We start from the raw sequence: 14,673 nt of genomic DNA, 5'->3' as shown, positions 1-14,673 counted from the left end.
AAAACCACAAACATCTGTGCCAAATTATCCCACCAATCAGGATTTAGGGATAAGAGACTTCCTTAGGAACATGTCTTTGTGGTACACTTAATGCTGTTCCCACTGGTTGGGTTATTCAGTTGTGGTGGGGCAACTTGCCTAGCATTCATGTCTCAATTTGCTAACCAGGATGTCAGTTACCCAGTGAGGTCTTGGGAACTTAAATTTTATTTGACTACTATTCAAAGTGGAAATTTTATCCAAAATGGCTTCAGTTTAGTTCTTTCTTACAAAACCTGTCTCAGAAGGAAGTACAACACACAAGAGACTTGCCTATACTTTTAAAAGTCTGCCTGCCTGCCTTCTTTTCTTCCCTTCTTCCCTTCTTCCCTTCTTCCTTCCTTCCTTCCTTCTTCCCTTCCTTCCTTCCTTCTTTTCCCAGAGACAGGGTTTCTTGTGTAGCCCTGGCATCCTGGAACTCACTCTCTGTAGACCAGTCTGACTTTGAACTCACAGAAATCCACATACCTCTACCTCTCAAGTGCTTAGATTTAAAAGCATGTACCACCACTGCCCAGCCAAGTTGTTTCATTTTTATACATGTATTTATTTGTATGTATATGTGTGTGGAAATCAAAAGATAACTTATGGGAATTAGTTCTATCCTTCTGTCATGTGGGTTTCAGGATCTAACTCAGGTCACCAGGCTTAGTGGCAAGTGCCCTTCCTCACTGAACCATCTTGCCAACCCTGTAGTTATCACCTTCATTTGTTTATTTTCCATTTCTTCCTTAACTATTCTAGACCCCCCCCACTTCATTGATGCTGTGCTTGCAACAGCTTAGTTGACAAACTAGTGACAATTTTTAGTCCCTGTCCTTCCTAATTTTTCCTGTTTCATCCATCAAAGACATGGGTTTTTTTCTCTTAATTTCAGTGACAGCATCCTGATTCCTGCTCTTCCTGAATAATTCCATCTTCTTTTACAGTTCTTTAAATGACTTCTGCAATAAATGGTGCAATTCACCAGGTCAAAGTCCTAATCCCTGGAACCTGAGTTACTTTATTTGTCAAGAGGGACTTTGCAGATGTAGTCAAGGTGAGATTCATCAAATGAGCCACTAACCCTGGGTGATTCAGATGGGTCCAATAGAGTCCCAAGGGGCCTTCCTATGAGAGGAACATGGGGACTTAGAAGAAAATTATATGACCATGGAAGCAAAGCAAGAAGAGATGATGTGATGCCAGATTGTGAACCAAGGAATATAAGCTGCCTCTAGGACTTGGAAGAGGATCTCCATCACACAGCTGTCTGTAGGAACCAGGCTCCCCCAACACCCCAGGCTTATCTTCCAAGACCTTTGCATATTTAGGACTTCTCAGAGTATCTGCTTGTACTTTTCTGACCAGAACATCTGTGGGAATTTGGTGTAGCAGTAGCAGGCCCATGACCTGTGAAATATATCTCTACCCCCAGCCTCTTGCGTCCTCTTAGATTTCTGCCCTTCAATCTACTTGTACATTGACACCTTTTCTAATCCTCAGCTCCATCCTCCTCCTCCTCAGCATCTCTCCCAGCAACCACAGACCCAGGAGGGAAAACTCTCTCCCGTTTTCTTCATGGTAATAAATAGCACCATTGCCTGTCTAGCTCCCCCATTAGTCAACTTTTAATCTTGTAGCTCCTACAGAAATAATCAGAATCTTTAATTTTGAACCCTCGGTTTTCAGTAAGACACATAGTAGGTCTTTAAGAAATTTTAAAATCTTAGTGACCTTTTGAAGAGAAGTCATGAGTGTGGCACTGAAGAGAGTGAGGCAATAATTGTAATCTAAAACTTTTGTTCTTGGGCCAGTGAGCTGGCTGAGCAGATAAAGGTAATTGCTGCCAAGCCTGGCAATCTAAATTTGAGTCTGGGCCCAAGATGGAGGAGGGAGAGAACTGACCCTGGAGAGTTGTCCTCTGACTTCTACATGTATGTTACACATGCAAGTATGTGCATGTGTGAGCACAAGCTAAATAAAAGATAATTACAATTACTTTAAAGTTCTGCTCTCATTTCTCTCCCCCTCTCTGTCATCAGACAGTCTCACTGTCTCTAGCTCCCAAATATTGTGATTCCAGGTGTGTACAGTGGCCTTCCCAGCCTTGAGCAGGCTAAGCAGACCTTGAACTTTTGCCACGACAGGTCTTATCATCTTGGACAGAGACATCTGCCTTGGGTGCAGTTTCAGGTTCCCAGGGGGAACTTAGCTGTTTGGGCTGCCTGTGCTGACCCTGCTCTACAACATACTCCAGCTTGAAGCAGGGGATGAGTTTTGTGGTTTTCCCCTTTATATACACTGTGCTTATTATGGCTTCATTCTTCTCTCACCTTCCTATCTTTTTTCATTTCCAGCCCCCCTTTCAGGTAAACCCTGTTCTCCCATGGCTGCTGGATGGCTACATGTGGCGCCCAATGTGGGACCTGAAAATGGGAGACCCGCTGAGAAGCACTGTCTTGGGTGGAGCTCCACAGAAAACAGAAAAAGTAGCAGTATCCTGCACAGTAAGCAAAGACAGCATTACTGCTAGCATTTGTAGTTATAAAGCTTATCTTTTGGAGGCTGTTGTTATAGTGAAAAATGAAAAAGGATACTAGCTAGGCTGAAGGGATGTTGGCCCGACACTGATTTCACCTAGGGGTAACAGTGCAATGGGGCAGGGGAATTTAAAACAGGCCTTTGTCTGCAGCCTGAAAGAACTGCTTCAGGCAAGAGGAGCAGGGTTTTCAAAACAGGCATTAGAAAATTTTTTAGCTCAAATAGATTTATATTGTCCATGGTTTCCAGAGGAAGGAACTTTGGATAAGGAAACCTGGGAAAATGATGGAGAAGTTCTGCAAACCATTCAGGCAGATCTTACTACTTTCTGTCTCTGCACACTTATAAAAGATGCTATTGATAATAAAGCTATTGATAAAGAGACCTGTCAGGTGTTAGCTACTGCCCAGGAACAGCTTGAAGAATTTCAGGAAGAACACTTGTCAGAGAAAGCTTCTTCAGAAAAAGTCTCTCTCACTAAGTCAGGGCCATGCAGATCTAGCATGCCTTATAGACCTAGGGAGACAGAAATTGAAGACATTGATGATGAATTAGATCCAAAGGAGGAAGATGATTTAGAGGAAGAGGCTGTCAAATATCATACTGAGGATTGGCCGCCTTCTGTACCTTCTGCTCCGTCTATGGCTGTAGGTGATGCGGCCCAGATGGACATGCAAGTCTATAAATTAGAGTTAGAAGTTAAGCTGCAGAAATTGACTAATGAGGCCGGGCAGTGGTGGCGCACACCTTTAATCCCAGCACTTGGGAGGCAGAGGCAGGTGGATTTCTGAGTTTGAGGCCAGCCTGGTCTACAGAGTGAGTTCCAGGACAGCCAGGGCTATACAGAGAAACCCCGTCTCGAAAAGCCAAAAAAAAAAAAAAAATTGACTAATGAGCTAAAAGAATTAAAGACTGCCTCCAGTGCAGAAAAGGGCAATAATTCTAAGATATTCCAATCTCTACTAGAGAGAGCTGTGAATCAGGCTCACAGGGAGGGGCAGGATACATCTGAAGTGTTGGCTTTTCCTGTGATGGAGACAATTGATCAGCAGGGCAATAATAGTGAATTTGAAAGATTGTTTCTTTAGTATTCCTTTGCATCCTCAGAATTGTGAAAGATTTGCTTTCAGTGTTCTTTCTATTAATTTTAAAGAGCCAATGAAAAGGTATCAATGGATAGTTCTTCCTCAGGGCATGGCTAATAGCACTACATTGTGTCAAAAATTTGTGGCACAAACCATTCAGCCTATAAGACAGCAATGGCCAATAATATATATTTTACATTACTTGGATGATATCTAGTTAACAAGAAAAGACCCTCTGGATTTGCTTTTATGTAATAGAGATTTACAACAGGAATTAGCTGATAAAGGACTACAAATAGCTCCAGAAAAGGTACAAACTCAAGATTCTTTAATTACTTAGACTTTAGACTTACAGATTAAGCTGTCTATCCACAGAAGATAATTATTCATAGAGACAATTTAAAAACTTTAAATGATTTTCAAAAGTTGTTAGGTGATATTAATTGACTTCATCCTTGTTTAAAGCTTACTGCAGTAGAATTGAAACCCTTATTTGATATTCTTTTTTTTAATATATATATATAAATTTATTTTTTTTCAAATTGTAATTTATACTCATTCACACAGGGGTTATAAACACAAAAAGGCAGGACGTGGGGAAGGGGATGACACTGGAGCGTGGGTGTTCAGGGGGAATACAGATGTCTTTCAGAACAGGGTTTCGGCTGGGTGAGGGTTCAGGGGACACGTCACTATGACTGTCTATGATTCACTTGTCCTTATCTAAGTTGGTATTATCTGCCAAGGCTACCTATTTACAAGGTCTATGACTACTCAGGCTGGTAAACTGTCACAAAAACTGCCTGTTTACAATAGCTTATAGCCACCTGTTTCAGTGTTTATCCACAGAGATCCAAGACTTGGTGTTAGTATACATGTATGACAGGTCTATTGCTGATTTTAGGCCTATGGCTGATTTTAGGCCTTCAGTGTGTAAGCAGGGATGCCCCTGACATCTCCCTTCTCTAAGTATAGAAGGGCTGTGGCAAATCTAATCTTGCAAAGGTGGGGATAGAGGCTTGACCTCCAGGAATTGAAGGGGACCTTGTAATGGCTCTGGTCCCCCTGTTGTTGTCCAGTGAGGCATGAGGGCCATACCCATCCCAATGTCTTTTTTCCTGGAGAGGGGATACTTTTGACATCAACCCCTATGCAATCAGGCTTGTCCTTCAGGGAACCCAGAGAGATATTTTTAACTTTTATTGATATTCCCTTGCAGTGCTTAGCCTCGCAGCCTAAGCAACAATTCAGGCCCCTGTCAGAAGGGGTTCTGGGTGGCCCCTCTCTGCTTGGTCTAGGGGCGGAAGTCCCCCCTTTTAGGTTGGGTGGAGATGGGTTTTGGGAACACCCTATATAGAGTAACAACCTCATCTTGAGACTCGTGGTCCTCCATAGCTAACTTATGATAATGTATCTGAGTAGGTTTTGCTACCAAATTATTTATCTGTTGTTTCACAGAGTTAGTCAGCCTATTTGAGGCCCAGGGACCAGAAGAAATAAGCAAAAATAACCCAAATAATGGTCCCAAGATGGGAGGAGATAGGGTTGACAACCCTGGAGAGGTTGAAAACCAATTCTTGTGCCAGCACTCATCTTTCTCTTTCTCTCTCTGTCTTTTCTCAGGGCCTTCTCTGACCTTTTTCATGCTCTCTTTAACCATCCCTGTCTTGTCTATGTAAAGGCATTATTCTTCTTTAAGGGCTGTACACAGTCAAGAGCTGTACACAGCCTTTTCTATTATAATAGAGTAAATCAAGTCCAATAAGGACTTGCGATTTTTGGAGGTCTCTTCAGACAGCAAAACGAGGGATTTCTTCAGATTAGTGATGTCAATCTCTAGCTGTTTGATGTTCTTGTCAATGGCCCTTCGAAGGTCTGAGTAGTATAAGTTCTGAGGCCAGCGTCTGGATTAGAACTTCTAACAGCAGACATCTCGGGTGATTCATTTTTACCTGAGATGCTGCCCGAGTTAAAGCTCCTGGGAGGCCCTCTTCCTCTGGGTTTTGGGAAGTTGAGTATAGAGCTGCTGCCTGAGATCTGCTCTGTGCGGCCCCAGGCCGGAAGTTCTTATTTGATATTCTTAAAGAGAGTGCTGATCCTACTTCCCCCTGAGCTTTAACTTCAGAAAGATCATTAGCCTTACGACAAGTAGAGAGAGCTACTGAGAAACAACTTGTTACTTATATAGATTATTCTTTGCATTTACATTTGTTGATTTTTAATACAACTCATACACCTACAGGATTATTATGGCAAAAAGCTCCTCTTATGTGAATACATTCAAGGATATCTCCTAAACGTAATATATTGCCATATCATGAGGCGGTAGCTCATATGATGGTACTTGGAAGAAAACGGGCACTGATTTATTTTGGCAAAGAACCAGGCATCGTTATTCAGCTGTTTAATGTAGATCAAAATAATTGGTTAAAGCATCATAGTACTGATTGGCTGCTTGCTCAAATAGGATTTAAAAGCATTACAGATAATCATTATCCTCAAGATAAGTTGATAGAAGTTGGTTGGTTTTTTTTGTTGTTGTTGTTTTGTTTTGTTTTGTTTTGTTTTTTGAGACAGGGTTTCTCTGTATGGCCCTGGCTGTCCTGGAACTCACTCTGTAGACCAGGCTGGCCTCGAACTGAGAAACCCGCCTGCCTCTGCCTCCCAAGTGCTGGGATTAAAGGCGTGCGCCACCACCACCCAGCCTTGCTAGAAGTTTTTAATGTACATAAGGTTTTATTTCCTAGTATGACATCTTTACAGCCTCTACACGATGCTCTTTTTTTACTGATGGTTCCTCTAAAGGACAAGCAGGATATCTTATAAATAATCAGGAAGTAGTTATAGAGACTCCTGGCCTCTCTTCTCAGCTAGCAGAGCCAACAGCAGTACTGAATGTTTCCAGTCTGTAAATGATGCTTTTAATCTTTATATTGATAGTCTATATGTGGCTCAGTCTGTTCCTTTGCTGGAAACTTGTGGTACATTTCACTTTAATACATCAGCTGGATCTTTGCTTTCACAATTACAAACCATTATTCTTACCCCCCAAAAATCCCTTTTATATTGGTCATATAAGAGCTCATTCTGATCTTCCTGGACCTTTAGCTGCAGGCAATGATCATATCATCAGAGCTTTCATAGGAGAAGTTTTAGTTTCAGATCCTGTTTTGGCTAAACGTTATCATGATAAATTTCATCTCTCTAGTCATACCTTAAGGTTCTAACATAAGATTACTAAGGAACAAGCTAAAATGATTGTAAAACAGTGTCCTGACTGTCTTACATTATCTCCAGTTCCTTATTTAGGGGTTAATCATCGAAACCTTATGCCCAATCATATTTGGCAAATGGATGTAACACATTATACAGAATTTAGAAAATTAAAAAAATACATATGTCTGTATTGACACTTGTTCAGGATTCCTTTTTGCCTCTCTACATGTGGGAGAAGCTTCTAGAAATAAATTTGATCATTGCTTATAAGCTTTCAATGCTATGGGATTGCCTAAAGTCATCAAGATGGATAATGGACCAGCTTATACTGGAAACAACTTTATACAATTTTGTAAGAAATTTAGTATTAAACATAAAACTAAAATTCCTTATAATCCCATGGGACAAGGAATGTGCACATCGCACTCTGAAAAATTGGCTTTTAAAAACAAAAAAAGGGGGAGTTATACTCTCCAAGGTCACATCTTGCTTTTGTCTTATTTGTTTTAAATTTTTTGCAAATTGATGCTAAGGGTCATTCTGCAGCAGATCACCACTGGAATCCAGTTACTTCCAGCTCATATGCCAGGGTTAAATGAAGAGACCCCCTAACTAATACATGGAATGTTCTCGACCCTGTTTTAATATGGGGACAAGGTTCTGTTTGTATTTTTTCACAGAAAGAAAAAGGAGCTCGATGGCTGCCTGAAAGATTGGTTCGTCAAGTGGCCACAGATCCTGAACCTTCTAATGATGATTATACTAATGATGCAGACAGTTCAGAATCTTCATCAGCCAGTTAAATTAACTTAGAGTGTTGTCTCTATGCTCACTGGAAATCAAGTGCACTCAGTTAGCTCCCTGAGACAACCCTCCTTGCACCTGGTGGCCTGATCTTGTTTTTGAGTTCTGTCAGCTCACAGCAGGCCTAGACACTTGGGATATACCTAATCAATTACCCCATGGAGGTTTACTTGAGCATAATGGATGGTTTAATTGGAAATTTGGGATGTGGACATCCAGAGCTTAGAGATAACCTATGTACTTATTCTTTTTATGTGTGCCCCTGGGATGACAGGACTAGATCCCAGGCTCATAATTGTGGAGGTGCAGAAGATTTTTTTCTGTGCTGCCTGGGAATGTGAGTCCACAGGAAATGTTTATTGGAAGCCCCAAGGGGATTTAATTACAGTAGCTAGGAATTCAACAGGTCCTGGTCTGTCTAGTTCTAGTTGTAAAGGCAATGAGCATTATTTTTGTCATGGCTTTAGTTGTGCCAAAGTTGTGCTGTCTAGATCCTGGACAGGAGTAGGATCCTGTGTTAACTTTTTATGTAATCCCATTGTAGTGAAATTCACTGAGTCTGGCAAAAAGCCTAGAGAAGACTGGATTAAAGGAAAGATTTGGGGACTTAGACTATATAAAACTGGTTATGATGATGATGGATTACTCTTTACCATTAAGCTTAAAATTGAGCCTATATTTTTTTCAGTAGGACCTAATAAGATCATAAATAAACCTAAAAAGAAAAATAATAAAGGCAAAAAGAAGAATAGCGCCGATAGGAATAGGACTATCATTGCTTCTTTATTTTCTTCTCCAGTGTCTGGTATCCCTCATAGTTCTACAGTTGCCACTACTACCTTTTCTACATTTGCTGTTCCCCTTACAGAATTAATGGTGGGGATGTTTCATGTGCTTAATGATACTTATCCTAATATTACTCACTCTTGTTGACTTTGCTATGATATAGCTCCTCCTTATTATGAAGGTATTGCTTTATTATCTAACAATGTTTCTTACTCTAATAGCTCTTCTGATTGCCGATGGAGTCAGAAATCTGGCATAGGTCCTTCTCTACATGAAGTTTTTGGACTAGGTACTTGCACAGGGAAAATTTATAAAGGAAAAAGACAGAACTTATGTAGTCATACGCTTACCGTTTCCACCTCTTTTTCTTATCTTATTCCTCCAAAGGAAGGATGGTGGGTTTGTTCCACAGGTCTTACCCCCTGCATTCATACAAGTGTTTGATAGCTCCAAAAATTTTTGTGTGCTGGTTCAATTTATTCCTAGGCTCATTTATCATTCTTATGATGAGTGCTTGGATCATTGGGTTGGAGACTTCTCTTGCTCCAAGAGAGAACTTGCTATGACATTAACTATTTCAGTACTGATGGGCCTCAGTGTGGGAAGAGCAGCTACAGGTGTTTCTGTCTTAGTTTTGCAAGGAAAAAATTATGAGCTTCTTAGAACAGCAATAGATACAGATATAGAAAGAATAGAGACTTCTATTTCTTATTTGCAAGAGTCTCTGACCTCCTTTTCTGAGGTAGTCCTTCAAAACAGAAGAGGACTTGATCTTCTATTCCTTCAACAGGGAAGACTATGTGCAGCCCTCCACAAAGACTGTTGTTTTTACATTGATCAGTTGGGAGTAGTAAAGGATTCTATGGCTAAAGTTCGAGAAGGACTGGCCAAAAGGAAAAGAGAAAGAGAACAGAATCAGAGATAGTTTAAATCCTGGTTCTCTACTTCTCCATGGCTTACAACTTTAAATTTTACATTGCTTGGACCATTAATTATAATTTTGTTGCTTTTAACTTTTGGACTGTGTATTTTAAACAGATTGGTTGCCTTCATACAAGATCGCTTTCAGCAAGCTCAGCTATTCACAATGCCAGTTATTCATTGCTATGAAGAAATGCATTAAGTGTATATATGCAGCTTTGATATGTCCTTTGTGGCTTTGGTCTGATTGGAAAAGAGTGCTATAGAGGACCAGTTAATCAGAGACGGTTAAGAGTGTTCTTGAGTTTCTGTTGACCTATGACAGAGACATACATCAGTGCTACCTATGTTTTTATGACAGGTAAGAAGGAGCACTATAGACACAGACCTAAGACAGACATGGTCGCCTAGCTACTCTATACCCTAGACGGGATTATGGAAAACAAGTAAATTTTGTGCCCCCGTCCAGCAACTGGTACTCCTCATCTTTAAAAAACAAAAATGGAGGAAATTGTGGCCTTCGTAGCCTTGAGCAGGCTAAGCAGACCTTGAACTTTTGCCATGACAGGTCTTATCAACCTGGACAGAGACATCTACCTTGACTGCAGTTTCAGGTTCCCAGGGGGAACTTAGCTGTTTTGACTGCCTTGCTGACCTTGCTCTACAACATACTCCAGCCTGAAGCAGGGGATGGGTTTTGTGGTTTTCCCTTTATATGCACTGTGCTTATTATTAAACTTGGAGCCTTGATCAGAACTTTGTCTTGGCTTCATTCTTCTCTTACCCCCTACCTTTTTTTCATTTCCAGCCCCCTTTACAGTAAACCCAGTTCTCCCATGGCTGCTGGATGGCTACAGTGTATCACCATACCAGACTTTACCATGCTTCTAAAATGTTTGAAATTGTTTTAATAAAAATGCATAGGTACTGACTAAAATAGTGATAATGAAATCATTAATACATGAGGGGGAGTATCTTATTTTGAAGCCAAGGAAGAAATTACAACATACACACACAACCAGTTGTTATAACTAAATATTAAATCTAGCTTTGTCTGCCTAGGAGTCAAAGTAAAGCTTGAACATGCTGAATTCGCTTTCAATCTGAACACATGAATTTGTCAAAAGGAAGACAAATGGAAGTTTTATTGCAGGCTATGGTTGGCTCATGCTTATAATCCTTGCTCTAGACACATTCAAGCAGGAGGGCTGGGTTACATAGTAAGTTCAAAGCCAACCTGGAATATAGAGTGAGACTTTGTCTTAAAGAAAAAGAGTTTAGTAAAATATGCAGAAAATCTATTAAAGGCATAGGTACACTATACTTCTGTGGAAATATTTCTTCTTGAAGCTGAAGCAGCTGAATTGCATTGATAATTTTAGTTCCAGGTCAACACAAAACATTCTTATCTAATGGCAAGTCACTCTACGCTACTGTCTGCATATTGGTTTTGACAGATTGAGACAGTTTTAAAATGAAGTATCCCCAGCTGGAGCTCTTAAGAGTACTTGCTGTTCGTCCAGAAGACCTATGTTTGGTTCCTAGAACCAACATCAGGTGGCTCACAACTGTCTGTAATTTCAGTCCCATGAAATCAGATGCCTTTTGCCTTGTGGGCACCTGCGCTCATGTGCACATACCCACAGAGTCATACACATAATTAAAAACAATTAAAATACAAATAAAAAAAATAATTAAAAAACAAAAAAACAAAAAAACAAAGGCCGACTATGGTGGTACAGACCTTTCATCCCAGTGCTGAGGAGGAAGAGTCCTTCATAAGTTCAAAGCCAGCCTGGTCTGCATAGTGAGTTCCAAGCCAGTCAGAGCTATGTAATGAGATTCAGTAGAATAAATGGGTTGTACATGTGACTGTTTAAGGTGGCGAAGATTACAGCTTCCATAAGAAACAGTTATTTCTTATTTTCAGACATGATAAACAAAATGCCTTAAACTAGTTCCCAGCTTTTTCTACTAGTCTGTCTTTTTACTGAGGCTTTCCAAAAACTATTTGTGATGGATGATGCATTAGTTATTTTTCTCATTGCTGTTGACAAGATACCCGACATGAAGTAGTTTCAGGGACGAAGGGTTTATTTTGGCTTACAGTTGGGGGGCTTACACTTCATGAGGGTGGGAAAGGCATAGCACGACAAGGAGAAGCAGCTGGTCACATGGCATCTTCAATCATGAACCAAATGATGAGTAGGAAATCAGACCGAGTTACAAAACCTCAAGCCCATCCTTAATGAACCACTTCTTCCATCAATCTTCTACCTCCTGAAGATTCAACAACCTTTCTGAACAGTGCCACCAATTGGGACCAGTGTTCAAACACATTTGACTGAAGGAGACAGGTCAGATGCAGATTATAGCAATGGATATTCAAGAATGTATAGGTGTGTTAGGCTTGGTCCTCAAGATAACTCATGAGGTAACCTCACTTAACATGAATAAAGAGGTATATTAAATATAAATGGCCAGAGAACTTTATAATTTTTATTCTTAAGCCTCTCAGAAATTATGAAATTAATAGATTTTAGATGCTTCTATGCTTCATCTTCAAAATGATTCTCTTGCAGGCGGCTTGGGGAGATGATCTTCTTTCTTGTCGGTTCTTCTTGAGGCAGCGGAGGGGGAAGAGCATCAGTGGAGGGTAAGACTTTGTCTTACGAGATATTTACGGTTGCTGTATAATAAAAGTTTACTTATCTAAGTCACTATGCTACTGTAGCTGACCTGCCTTCTGTGATCCTCTGAGGCCAGAAACTGCAGTTTCTGGCACTTATCACATCGTAAAAACAGCAAAGGATTAAGTAAATAGCCTTTGTACTATCTCAGCAGAAACTACTGGGCTCTAACTTATGCCTGCTAGTCTGAAGTCGCAGGAAGAAAAGACACTTAGAGAAGTGATTATAGAATTTATTACTAAGTGTAAAAAGTTTCCTATGAAAGCTATCTAAGGGGAAAAGCAGAAAGATCCTAAGTGGGGGAAAGGAAAAAATTCTAAGTAAGGGAAAAAATTCTTCTAGGTGGGGGAAAAGGAAAGGACGGAACAAACCTCTCTTTTTCTTTGTCTTCAGTACTTACACATCTTTCAGAATACATGATCACATGCTACAAAGTTCATCACAAGTTCACACCGAAAATCAAATGATAAATTGAAATAGAAGTTTATAACAGAGAATGTTTACATGCATATCCATTAGGAGTAATTATCTGGCTAAACATCTATCACCTGTCTAGCTCCACAGGCTCACTGAAGGTTTAAAACTATAACTAAGTTATTAGTGAGGTTTTGTATAAATAAACCCAGGCAATGTTTTATCCTCTGTCCTAGCATCTATAGCAAATCATTAGTTCCTCTTTTATGACCTTTGGTTAATTGTTTTACAATCTCTTGGAATATTCTCTGAGTAGAAGAAAGTCTGGTTACTATCTAAGAGCAACTAACTGGTGACACTTAAGAGACTGGCAGAGTTCTCATTGAAGTTTTGACTATCAGAAAAGGACCCAATAGCAGTCCTGTTATAAAGAGCTTAATAATCATTGATATAATTTTAGGAATTCTTATAGGATCATCATTAAGACTTAAGAAGTCATCTATTTGTCTAGATAGCATCACTACAAGACAGTACATCTTCATGGATCTGCAGAGATCTGCTCCAAAGGGGTGTGCTGTTGCTTAGCGATTGTTATATATGTTTAATAATAATAATAGGAAAAGCATAGTAATAGCAGGAATCTTTCCTAAAATGAATCCCTTACAGCCTTGCTGAATAAAGATGCACGTGTCACAGATTATATAATAATCCAAGGCAAGCTATTTCAGGATGATCACCTGCTAGTTATTAGCTTGTCCCATTACGGCTCCTGACATTCTAATCCCTAGTTTAGTTTCTTCTAGGTACTTGGAAATAACAAAGTCTTTTCCCTCTGGAAGTTTACATTTAAACAGGAAGACAGAGTGTATAGCAAAGCAATGTTACTGTTGCTATAAGGATGTCCAAGAAAATCACAGCTCTCATTTCAAAATTGTTTATTTCAGGAGCCAAATTTGAGTGATCTTGGCCTGGGAGCGCAGTATTTGGGGCTGCCCCAAATACTGTGTCCCAACATGGAAATGGGTACATGAAATGTTTATAGTTACAAAACAAAAGAAAGTAATAAGTCAAGGCCCCTTTCAGATGCATTCGTGGAAATATCAGGTAAGTGAATCAGAGCAGAGCTGGGAAATCTCTGCTCCAGGTCTCAGATGCTGCAATCCGATGACATTCTTAGCTTTTGGGTTGGTGGAGGCTAGTAGTTAATATGAAGAAAAAAAAAACCCTGTCATGTGATAGTCACAAGGGCATTAGAGCAGATGCAGAGGTGGCAATGAATAGCCATTAAAGAGGCTAGATAGCCCAAGATAATTTGGCTCTGTATCTACAACATTTCAACTCTCCACAAACATGAAGTTTTAATTAGTCAATATCAACCTTGTAGAATCTTTAACATAGCCGTGCCTGTTTGTTCTGAAATTTAAATTCAGATATGGTTAGAGAATACCTTAAAAAAAAAAACGTAAGTTTTTGAAAATAAGGGGTTAGTGGCAAGGAAATCAGCTTGTCAGAACAATTCATCCGTATTTCATTATTCCTTTTCCATAGGGAATGATTCCATCACCTGGGTCATACCAACCCAGTCTGGATTTTTACATAGGATGGGAACACCACCCTCCTGCAACTATGCACATAGGAAAAATATTTACTTTAAAAGGAACCGTGCCCCTGCCCTGCTGTTTACTTCAGTTGACTGTCAGCACAAAAGTGGGCTGGTGCTCCCCCTTAGACTACCTCACAGTTGGCCAGCACCAGTGACAATGTGTACCCAGGGGCAAGAGGGCACATCTTTAAGTCTTCAGTGAGCCACGCTTTGGAATAAGGATCGGCAGCGCTGGCAAGTCTGAGGCTCGGTGTAGCTCACTGCCTCTCGGGAGGTCTAGGCGGCCGCCCGTTCAGCAGAGAAGAAACCTTGAAGGAACCCTTCCCATTCTCAGCACCCCGAGTGCTCAGCTCCTCAAACCTCCGCCCCCCAGTCTGACAGCACGTGAAGTCCCAGGAGGCCGTGATGCTGCCCAGCCTGCTCTCACACGGAACCCTTCCAGGCTAACACTTGTGAAGCCCCTTGAGGTCCTGTCTCCTACACTGAACGCACGCAGAGCCCCTAGAGGCCTCGGCCCCGGGTTCTGACAGCACGTGGAGCCCCTCGAGGAACCGCCTCTCTGACAGGGTACCAAGCCCCAGCACAGCACTCT

General features: G+C 40.6%; 1 long non-coding RNA gene across 1 annotated transcript; it reads left to right on the top strand.

The window, feature by feature from the left end:
- The first annotated feature begins 2,421 nt into the window (after positions 1-2,421).
- LOC114632863 lies at positions 2,422-13,668 on the top strand. Its single transcript, XR_003713143.1, has 3 exons — positions 2,422-2,528; positions 11,957-12,030; positions 13,423-13,668. It is a non-coding gene; the product is annotated as an uncharacterized LOC114632863 (long non-coding RNA).
- Positions 13,669-14,673: the final 1,005 nt, after the last annotated feature.

The sequence above is a fragment of the Grammomys surdaster genome, unplaced genomic scaffold (assembly GCF_004785775.1).
Source record: "Grammomys surdaster isolate TR1022 unplaced genomic scaffold, NIH_TR_1.0 437, whole genome shotgun sequence".
NCBI lineage: Eukaryota > Metazoa > Chordata > Mammalia > Rodentia > Muridae > Grammomys > Grammomys surdaster.
Note: the sequence above shows the minus strand (reverse complement) of the source record. Positions and strands in the feature narration are given on the sequence as shown.